Here is an 8131-nt window from a genome sequence, read left to right as displayed (position 1 = left end):
AGACATCAAGTTCTGTAACATAGTATAGAGTTTTCCTATCAATTTACATCCTTGTAAACCTGATTAATGTGACAGAGTGAGTCTTGCCACCTAATACGTATTTTAATTACGAAAATAAAACGACTAGCCAAGGCCACATTAAGCTACCCCGAACCACGCAGACTTTGGCCTGAAGTTACTAGCTATCGCCTTGCGCTTCCCAGCGGTGTCCACGATGCCCCAGTTTGGAGGTGACAAGGCCGCCAACACCACGCGCCGCGTGACCGCAGCGTGGCAACTACCACCGGTTTGGCAAACCCTCCTTCTTACCGAGGTAGCTACGTGGGCAACGAGGAGACACCAGGGCTCGCCTTAGCCCTTAAAAAGCAGCCGGCACAACTCTGTGTACGCACCGAGAGACCAACTCTTCGGCTACGCCAGGACTGCAACACCACCAGGCGCCTGTGGTGTTCGTGCCCCTGCCTGGCAGGGGGCTCGGAGCCCCCCCGCGCTCGTCAACCCTGCTTTCGGCACCCGGATTTTTACAAGAGCCGCCGCCGACTTCACCCCAACAGCCTGCTCCACGCTTGAGCGGCCGCAAACGCACGCACGGAAGCCCCGCAGAGCAGCTGAGCCCGGCCCGAGCCGCCCCTCTGCCCGCAGGTGCGGCGGGCCGCGCTCGGAGCGGGGGCGGCGGGTCGGGGGCGGCCGCGCCGCCGGGGAGATCCCACCGCCGCCGGCCGGAGCGTGCGCGCCCCCGGGAGGCGGAGCCGCGGCGCGGGCGGGGCTCGGGGGCGCTGCGGCGAGCGGGACGGGCGGCGGCGGGGAGGAGGAGGAGGAGGGCGGGAGGAAGGGAGGGAAGGAAGGAGGGAGGCGCTGGCTCGCCTGCCTGCTTCTCCGTCCGGCGGTTCTGCGGCGCTGCCTGTGCAGCAGAGCCGCCGCCGAAGCAAATGGGGAGGCGGCGCTGAGCGGGCTGCCCTCCGGGGGAGGGGGGCGGCCGGGGGCAGCGGCGTGGCGGGCGGGCGGGCGAGTAATGCCCCTCACTTTCCTGCTTGCGCTGCCCTTCCTCCTCCTCCTCCTCCTCCCGCTCCCGGCTTTGAAGCTTTTGTTTTCCCCGTCCGCTGCGATGCCAGGAAACTTCCCGGAGGGATGGGCTCAGGCCGGGCTTGTGCTGCGCTGGGCTCCGCAGGGCACCGGCCACGCCGTGAGGTGAGGCGAGGCGAGGCGTTGCGCCGCGGCCGGCGGTGGTTCCGCGGGGCTGGGCTGCAACTGCCCCTGCTCCGAAGCGGGGGGCGGCGGTCTGGGCGGCAGCAGGGGGTAGGTAAGAGTTGCAGCGCCCACCGCCGGGAGCCCCGCACGGTTATGCCGGTTCCCCCAGGCGGGGTCACGGGGCGGGGGTGAGGCGTTCCAGCCCCGGGGCGGCGGCGGCGACCCGCAGGGATCCTGCCGCGTCCCGCGTCCGTGGGCTAGGCCGGTTCGGGGGTCGGCGCCCCGAGGAGGCTGCGCGGGCCCAGGGCGGCCGGGCGCCCCCTCTCCCGGCGGCGCGGCGGGAGCCGTTGGCGGGCAACGGTCAAGCGGCGCGCGGGCTCGGCGGCTGCTGAGGGGAGGCGGCGGCGGCGGGGCCCGGGGGCGGGAGTGCCGCCAGTCCCGGGCGGGCGCCCTCGGCCGCGTCCCGGGGCCGTGCGGGCAGGCACGGCCGCCCGTCGGGGAGCCTGCGGGGGGTGTTCTCCTCCTCCTCCTCCTCCTTCTCCTTCGGCGGCGGCGGGGGCCGCGCTTCCGGCTGGGGCTTCGTCCCCGTGAGCTGGCCTGGCTCTTGGAAGCTCTGCAGCTGAAGGCCGGTGAGGGAGGGGTGGATGGAGGCCCCCTTCCTCCCCGAGGCGGGACGCTTGGTGAGGGACAGGGTGGGGCTGGCAGCTCTCTGTCACTTGCTCTTCAGACCTGACGGCGCGAAACTCTTGATCGGGGAGAGCCTGCCGGTGTCAGGTACCGTGTGCGCGTTGCTCCTGATGTGTGGGGAGTCGCTCCTGGGGAAAAAAAGAGGTGTCTCACTCGAAAAATACCAGTTGTTTTTCATCTGCTTAAACGAGCAGGTGATTTTTATTTGGGTCTTCCACGTGGTTTTCTTCATACTTGATTTTCAAAAGTCAGACGGTACAGTGCAGCCTAGTATGTATGTAAGAAAGCGTATCATAAAGTTTTCCTTGTAAATCAGCAAAAACACTTCCAGGAAAACGCTGGATTTGCATAAAGACCCAGGTAACGTACGTATTTTGAATGGTCCGAGCTAGGTATAGCTGGCAAGTTAGATCCACGCCCAAGAGGGTTGTTAAAATTGTTTATTCTTACTGAAAACATGAATGCTTAAGCAGTGGCAAATGAGTTTTGCACAGTGCATTTTCTGTGGGACGTCTTACACATTCTAACATTAGAGCAAAGGCAGCAGAGGCATAGGATTCTGAAAGGAGTAGTTTTAAACAGACCACTTCTAGGTATCTGAAATTGTAAAGAGATTTCGAAGAGTGCCGATAACACAGAATAGCCATGTCTTGTCTGTTGTCAAATGTATTTTAACTGTTGTTTTTGCAGTTTTCTATTGTGAGAATGTATTTGCCAACATTGCTGTAGCTACGTTTCCAGGATAACATAATAGATTCACTAGTAATTATATTTTAGTCTACAGAAGCAGATTTGGTAATGACTAGTAATTAGAAGAATAACAATTTCTAAATAACTTTCATTTGAAATATTTACTGCCAAATGATCAGCCCTCAGAAACCCAGCTTCTTATGCTGTTCTGCATGACTCATTTATTAGAGAGTAGCCTTACTATAACAGTGTATTTTAAATGTGTAGAACTCTTTTTTTACTGAGAAGATAAATGAGACTGTGGATATTAGTAGATCATATGCAAGGTCTGTCTTCTCAGAGGAGATGGGAAGAAGCCGAGATGGGCTGTACTAATTTCTGATTTTCTTGTATACTACGATGTATAGATGACTTTTGTCAGATGGTGCTGATCAGGCTATGCTCGTATGCTTCTCTGCATGTGCCCCTTTTAAAGTCTTCCTCTAAGAATAACAGCAGACAAAGCCTGGAGAGGCTATGACCACTTCTCTACCGGTTAATTAAATGTACCCAAGACTGTTTTCTGGTCCTGAAGCCAACTGGCACGGATTAGCCCTTGTCAATGCTGCTAAACTCTCCTGCCTTCCAGAATGGGATAGCTGAATACAAGCTACTGTTTGGGTCTGGATCCTGGCTTGTGTTAAATCTGAAATCATGCTCTAGAATTGCTTGGGAGAGTGTAGCTGGCCTGGGTTAGAAGAATGCTGTGCCGGTCTGTAGCAGTTCAGCGGTCTGTGTCACTGAGTAAGTTCCATTGCCCGGGAATGGTTCCTGGCATTGCTTGATTTACTATTGTGGACAGTCTGTCAGTAACGCTGTAAGTATCCTCTCTTAACTCTGTGTTCAATCATAGTGATCTAATTTCCCTGCATTGAGGATCTCTGGCACTATAAAATGCTACTTTTCATAGTCAGCTGCTTAGAACTGCCAGAGCTGCTTTCTTCTCCATTTGTATGGGTGGGTGAAGAGGGAGTAGGTGAAGGCTTGGTGGCTCTCCTACTTGCCCATAAGGGAGGGGTAAATAGGATCAGGGAAAGGCTTACATGACTTGATCTGCTTGTCTGGGAATGTACTCTCAGAGCAATGCATGTCTGTAAGCAGTCCTGAGGGCTAGATGTGAACAGTCCATGGCCTGCATTGTCATGCTGTTTTGCTACTTTCCTAATTATTTTGCTACAAGTAACAAGTTGGGCAGAGCAAGTTTTTTGGTTTTTGTTGTTTTTGGGTTTTTTTAACACTCTGAACACTATTTACTTCTAGATGCCTGGAGAGATTACTAGCCTGTTCAAATTATTAGAATAGATGTTTAAAATAAATTATTGTGGACTCTCATCATACTTGCTGTCTTTTTTGCCACTGAAATGATGAACAAAGTCTGTATGCTTCATAACATTTCTGTAAGTGTGTGTTTTGGTTCACGTTTTTGCAGTATCTCACTGGTTCAATAAAGTAATGGTGAGTGTGCGTTATATTTTATGCTGTGCTTGCTTTTTGAGTATCGATATGTGTAGTTAATCTTACATAATAGTCTCATAAATAAATTTCAAAGCAATTCTAACGGATGTCAGACTTAATTGTTACAAATGAGGAAAGTGAGGCAAGAGGAAGTGTCAAAGGAATATCTAAGGAATCCTAGTTGTAGGATCCAGAAGTAGAATCTCGGACTGAAAACTGATCTGTCAGGTCGCACTCCCTCTCATAGACATATAAAATACTTTAATAGAATGGTGTATTTTTTCTCTATATTTGCTGTTGGCTGTTATTTTGCTAACCTAGCTAGTAGCGCAGTTTGAACTTAAATAGGAAAATTGTTTAGTCACCTCATTTCCAGTTGAGGTTAACGCTTAGATACTTACCTAAACCTTAGATACTTAAATATGCGACAAGACTTGGTAAATGCTTTAAAGTACTTTCCCAAACAAGCAGCTTGTCTCAGTGAAATTCCCGTCAATTTCATTTGAATGAAATTTCATAAAATACAAATCTTAACATTGAGACATTTCGACGTGTACTTTAGGAGAAAGGTGAGCTATCCTTTTCTTCTGCCTCTGTGTAAAAGCACTGATTCAGTATTTATGCTTAGGCACATGTTGAAGTGTCTGAGGACTCCCACTGGTTTGAATGGCACTTAGAGAAATCTCTTGCATAACTGTAACCTAATTTACCTCAATCTAGATGTATATTATCCACAAGCTGTGTTTAAAAAAATTATTGTTAAGACCACATAAGCACAGAAGTGTTTAGAAATTTAAAGCTTTGAAGTGGTGATGATGTGGCCTTTGGGAGCTGTGCTTTATACTATCTAGGATCTGATTTTTTTCAGAGCACTTAGCACCTCAAATTGGGCAACCAAAATTAGTGGATGGTTATGATTTTTGCATCTCTTCCTTGATTTTCTCCTTGGAGTTACTAAGGCAAGGTTTGAATTGTGTTGATTAAATATGACATGGTGACACACAGTAATTGTGGAGAAAGCCAGGTTTTGAACAGTTGTTCATCTTGGTGAGCACAGGGCCTTCTAAAGGAAACTGGATTCTATGTGGATAAGTAGTATTTAGTCATGTAGTTAAAGCCTGTCATAGAATTTAATTACAGTTCTATAACTGCTACTTCTCAAGTCTTCAGAGCTTGACTTTCAAACCCTAATAGCATTCATTTTTTAACAATAGTTTTTGGCTGTGTAATTTTACCAGTGCTTTTTTTTTATCCCTGAAGCAAATGGGAGCAAAAGGAGTATTTCTTTTTCTGTGGTATCTTTGATCACTTCTTAAGTCCTTAGCAGAGTTAGAACCTCTAAATGCCAGTTCAGGCTGTAACTGTCCGAGCTGTAGCAGTAGGTCATGATCCATATGTGGATTGACAATGAAGGGAAATAGCATGGTTTATACATGGATTATGAAATGACCCACGTTATGTCATAATTTTTATATAATATAATATAGCTGACTTATGAAACTTTGAGGCTTACTTTCCATTCTGTTGTCCATGGGACAATGCTGTCTGGTGACTTTAATGTTGTTTTCCCTGCAATATTTTACTCTTACTGACCTGTTTCTTCTGGGCCATTGTGTTGCCCAGCTGTTGCCTGCGTTATTCTGCCAGATCCTTCTCTTGGTTGATTTAGTATATAATTTCTAGTTGCTAGTCACTTTAGTTGGCCAGTTAGAATATTTTATCCTAATCTAGTTTGCAGCCCTCTAGCTGCATGGGTCAGGTCAGCTGGCCAAGAAGATCAGGTCAAGAAAGCAAACAGGAAACAGGCTTTCAGAGCCAGTGCTCAGATTTAACAGGCTGTGGTGAAGGAATAATCACTGTTACAGCCTAAGTGGGCTGAGGGTGGAGCATAGAACTATAGAATAATTGAGATTGGAAGAGACCTCAGGAGGTCACGCGGGCCGCCACTCTGCTCAGCGCTAAGCCAGATTGAAAGTTAGATGAGATTGCTCAGGATCACGTCCGCTTGAGTTTTGAACGTTGCTAAGGATGGAGATTCTGCAGTCTCTGTGAGTAACCTGTTCCATTGTTTGACCACTCTCACTATAAATCTTTTTTTACTAAGGCCTAATTGAAGTTACCCATACTGTAGCATGTGTGTATTGTCCCTCATCCTTTGCTGTGAACCTCCAAGAAGAAGCTGGTTCTTGTGGTCATTAAAAACAACAGATTTTTTTCAGGTGCTTAGTAACACGCTCTCTGTCAGGAATATATATTACTTTTGCCAAACACATAAAACCCAATCCTTTTCCAGCCAGTCTTGCAGACCTTATTCAATAGCATGCTGATCAAATCAGTTGAATTACTTTTTTTTTTTTCTTATGTGGGCAAAATGAAAATTTTTTGCTAGCCTTGCTTTTTGAAACAGATGAGGTGTTTGAAATGTCTCCTTTCTTTCTCCCACATGATCATGCATTGTATTTTCCAGCAGATGCCTGCCTCATTATGTGCAGTGAATGGATGCTGGTGGTTTAGGAGGTAAATCTGTGTCTTCAATTTGAACTTCTGAAAGCTAGCTATCTTGTCCCTTGATTTCTTTCAACCTCATTAGGTGTATGGACCCCTGCATAGCAAATTTAAACCCACTGACAATAGGCTACCTTTCAGGGATCTGTTAGAAATAATCTGCAGAGCACTATGGTGACACTGAGGAAGTCTCAACTAGCCTTCCAGGCACAGTCAGTGGAGAAAAACAAGCTTGTCCAGAGAGTGGTTTATCCCACCTATGGCTGAATTACTTGCTCAGTGTCTTTCTGTCTCAATGGATCTTTTAGCCTGCTATCCAGCTTTTAGGGCAGCTACATTTAAGCAAGATTAATCCTCAGTGAGCACCTTTGCAGTCCTTTTATTTTCTTGTCATTATTCAATATATGGTCACATGCCTTATTTACAACCCATTCTGAATGCTTAATAATTAACTTTAACATGTGTTTCTTCTGTGGTGGTGTTTGTCCTTATAACATCTCAGTTCTTCAGGAACATTAAATTATCTTCATTACCTCACTATCCTGTGCAACTATCTTCTCATTTTGAAAACAGGAGAAGGGGAAAAAACTGGCAGAAAAAAAGTTCACAAACAAGAGGTGTTCAGTTTGGGTTGCTTTGGGCACAAGGTGAAAACTTTGCAACAAAGCGAGAGAAAAAAATGTGTATTTTTAATGCAAATTGTGAAATAATAATCCTGCTGTTCTAAAGCTGTCTTAAAACTTCAGAACCTGATACTACTTAGAAGTGGCTGTTGCTACAAGTTTTCTGCATCAGTAGTGTAATTCATGAAATTATCCCTTTCAAAGGATTGTACAGGGTTCATTGTGTGTGTTCATAGGAAAGAGAGTATGATATCTTGTGAAAAATAGAGATGACTTTTTTTTTGTCAAAGGCTTGAAAAGTAATTTGAAAACACATGATATTATATGTTGATTAAGTTCTGATCTTCAGGTGATAATACTCCAACAAGCCTTTTATTACTTGATCATTTTGATTTAGGCTCTTCTGTCAGTTGTCACTTCTGAATTTTCTTTAGACCTTTTTCTGGAGTCTTACATGATATTTGTGGATGTGTTTAGAAATACACACACATAATGTATTCATGATATTTTGACTCCTGTATCACTAACTGTATGTGTATACGCTGTTGCATATATAAACTCCAAAGTGCAGATAGTGATTTCAAATTGTATTTGTATCCAAATTTTCTGTGCTTCATCTTACTACTGAAATGATTTTAAGAAACAAAATAAAAAAATCTCCAAACTAACCCCCAAACTTCCCACATTTAGCCAAAGACATGCTGTGAAACGTTGAAGGAATATGTGCGTTATGTTTGCGCTTCCGTTCTCTCAAAAATGCATACATGCATACTGGTACCCCAGACCTTTGTATGCTTGTATTGAGTACCCTGGAAAAATTTGTGTGTGGTCTGGAGAGGAACTGCCTGTTTATTTTTGGATGAAAATCAACTGAGTAGCAGTGGGGCCTCCCACCTCTTGCCTTATTTCTGATTTAAAGAGTTTATGAGTTGGTAGACCTCAGA

General features: G+C 46.3%; 1 protein-coding gene across 1 annotated transcript in view; it reads left to right on the top strand.

Moving 5' to 3' along the window:
* The first annotated feature begins 1005 nt into the window (after nt 1-1005).
* GPR63 (G protein-coupled receptor 63) overlaps nt 1006-8131 on the top strand; it is a 30256-nt gene continuing 23130 nt past the window's right edge. Inside the window, exon 1 of the mRNA XM_049817657.1 lies at nt 1006-1188. The gene's annotated coding sequence lies outside the window, so the exon portion shown is untranslated. The remainder of the gene's footprint in view (nt 1189-8131) is intronic.

This window comes from Accipiter gentilis, chromosome 15 (assembly GCF_929443795.1).
Source record: "Accipiter gentilis chromosome 15, bAccGen1.1, whole genome shotgun sequence".
In the NCBI taxonomy this organism is placed as follows: Eukaryota; Metazoa; Chordata; class Aves; order Accipitriformes; family Accipitridae; genus Astur; species Astur gentilis.
This window is presented reverse-complemented; position numbering and strand designations above follow the sequence as displayed.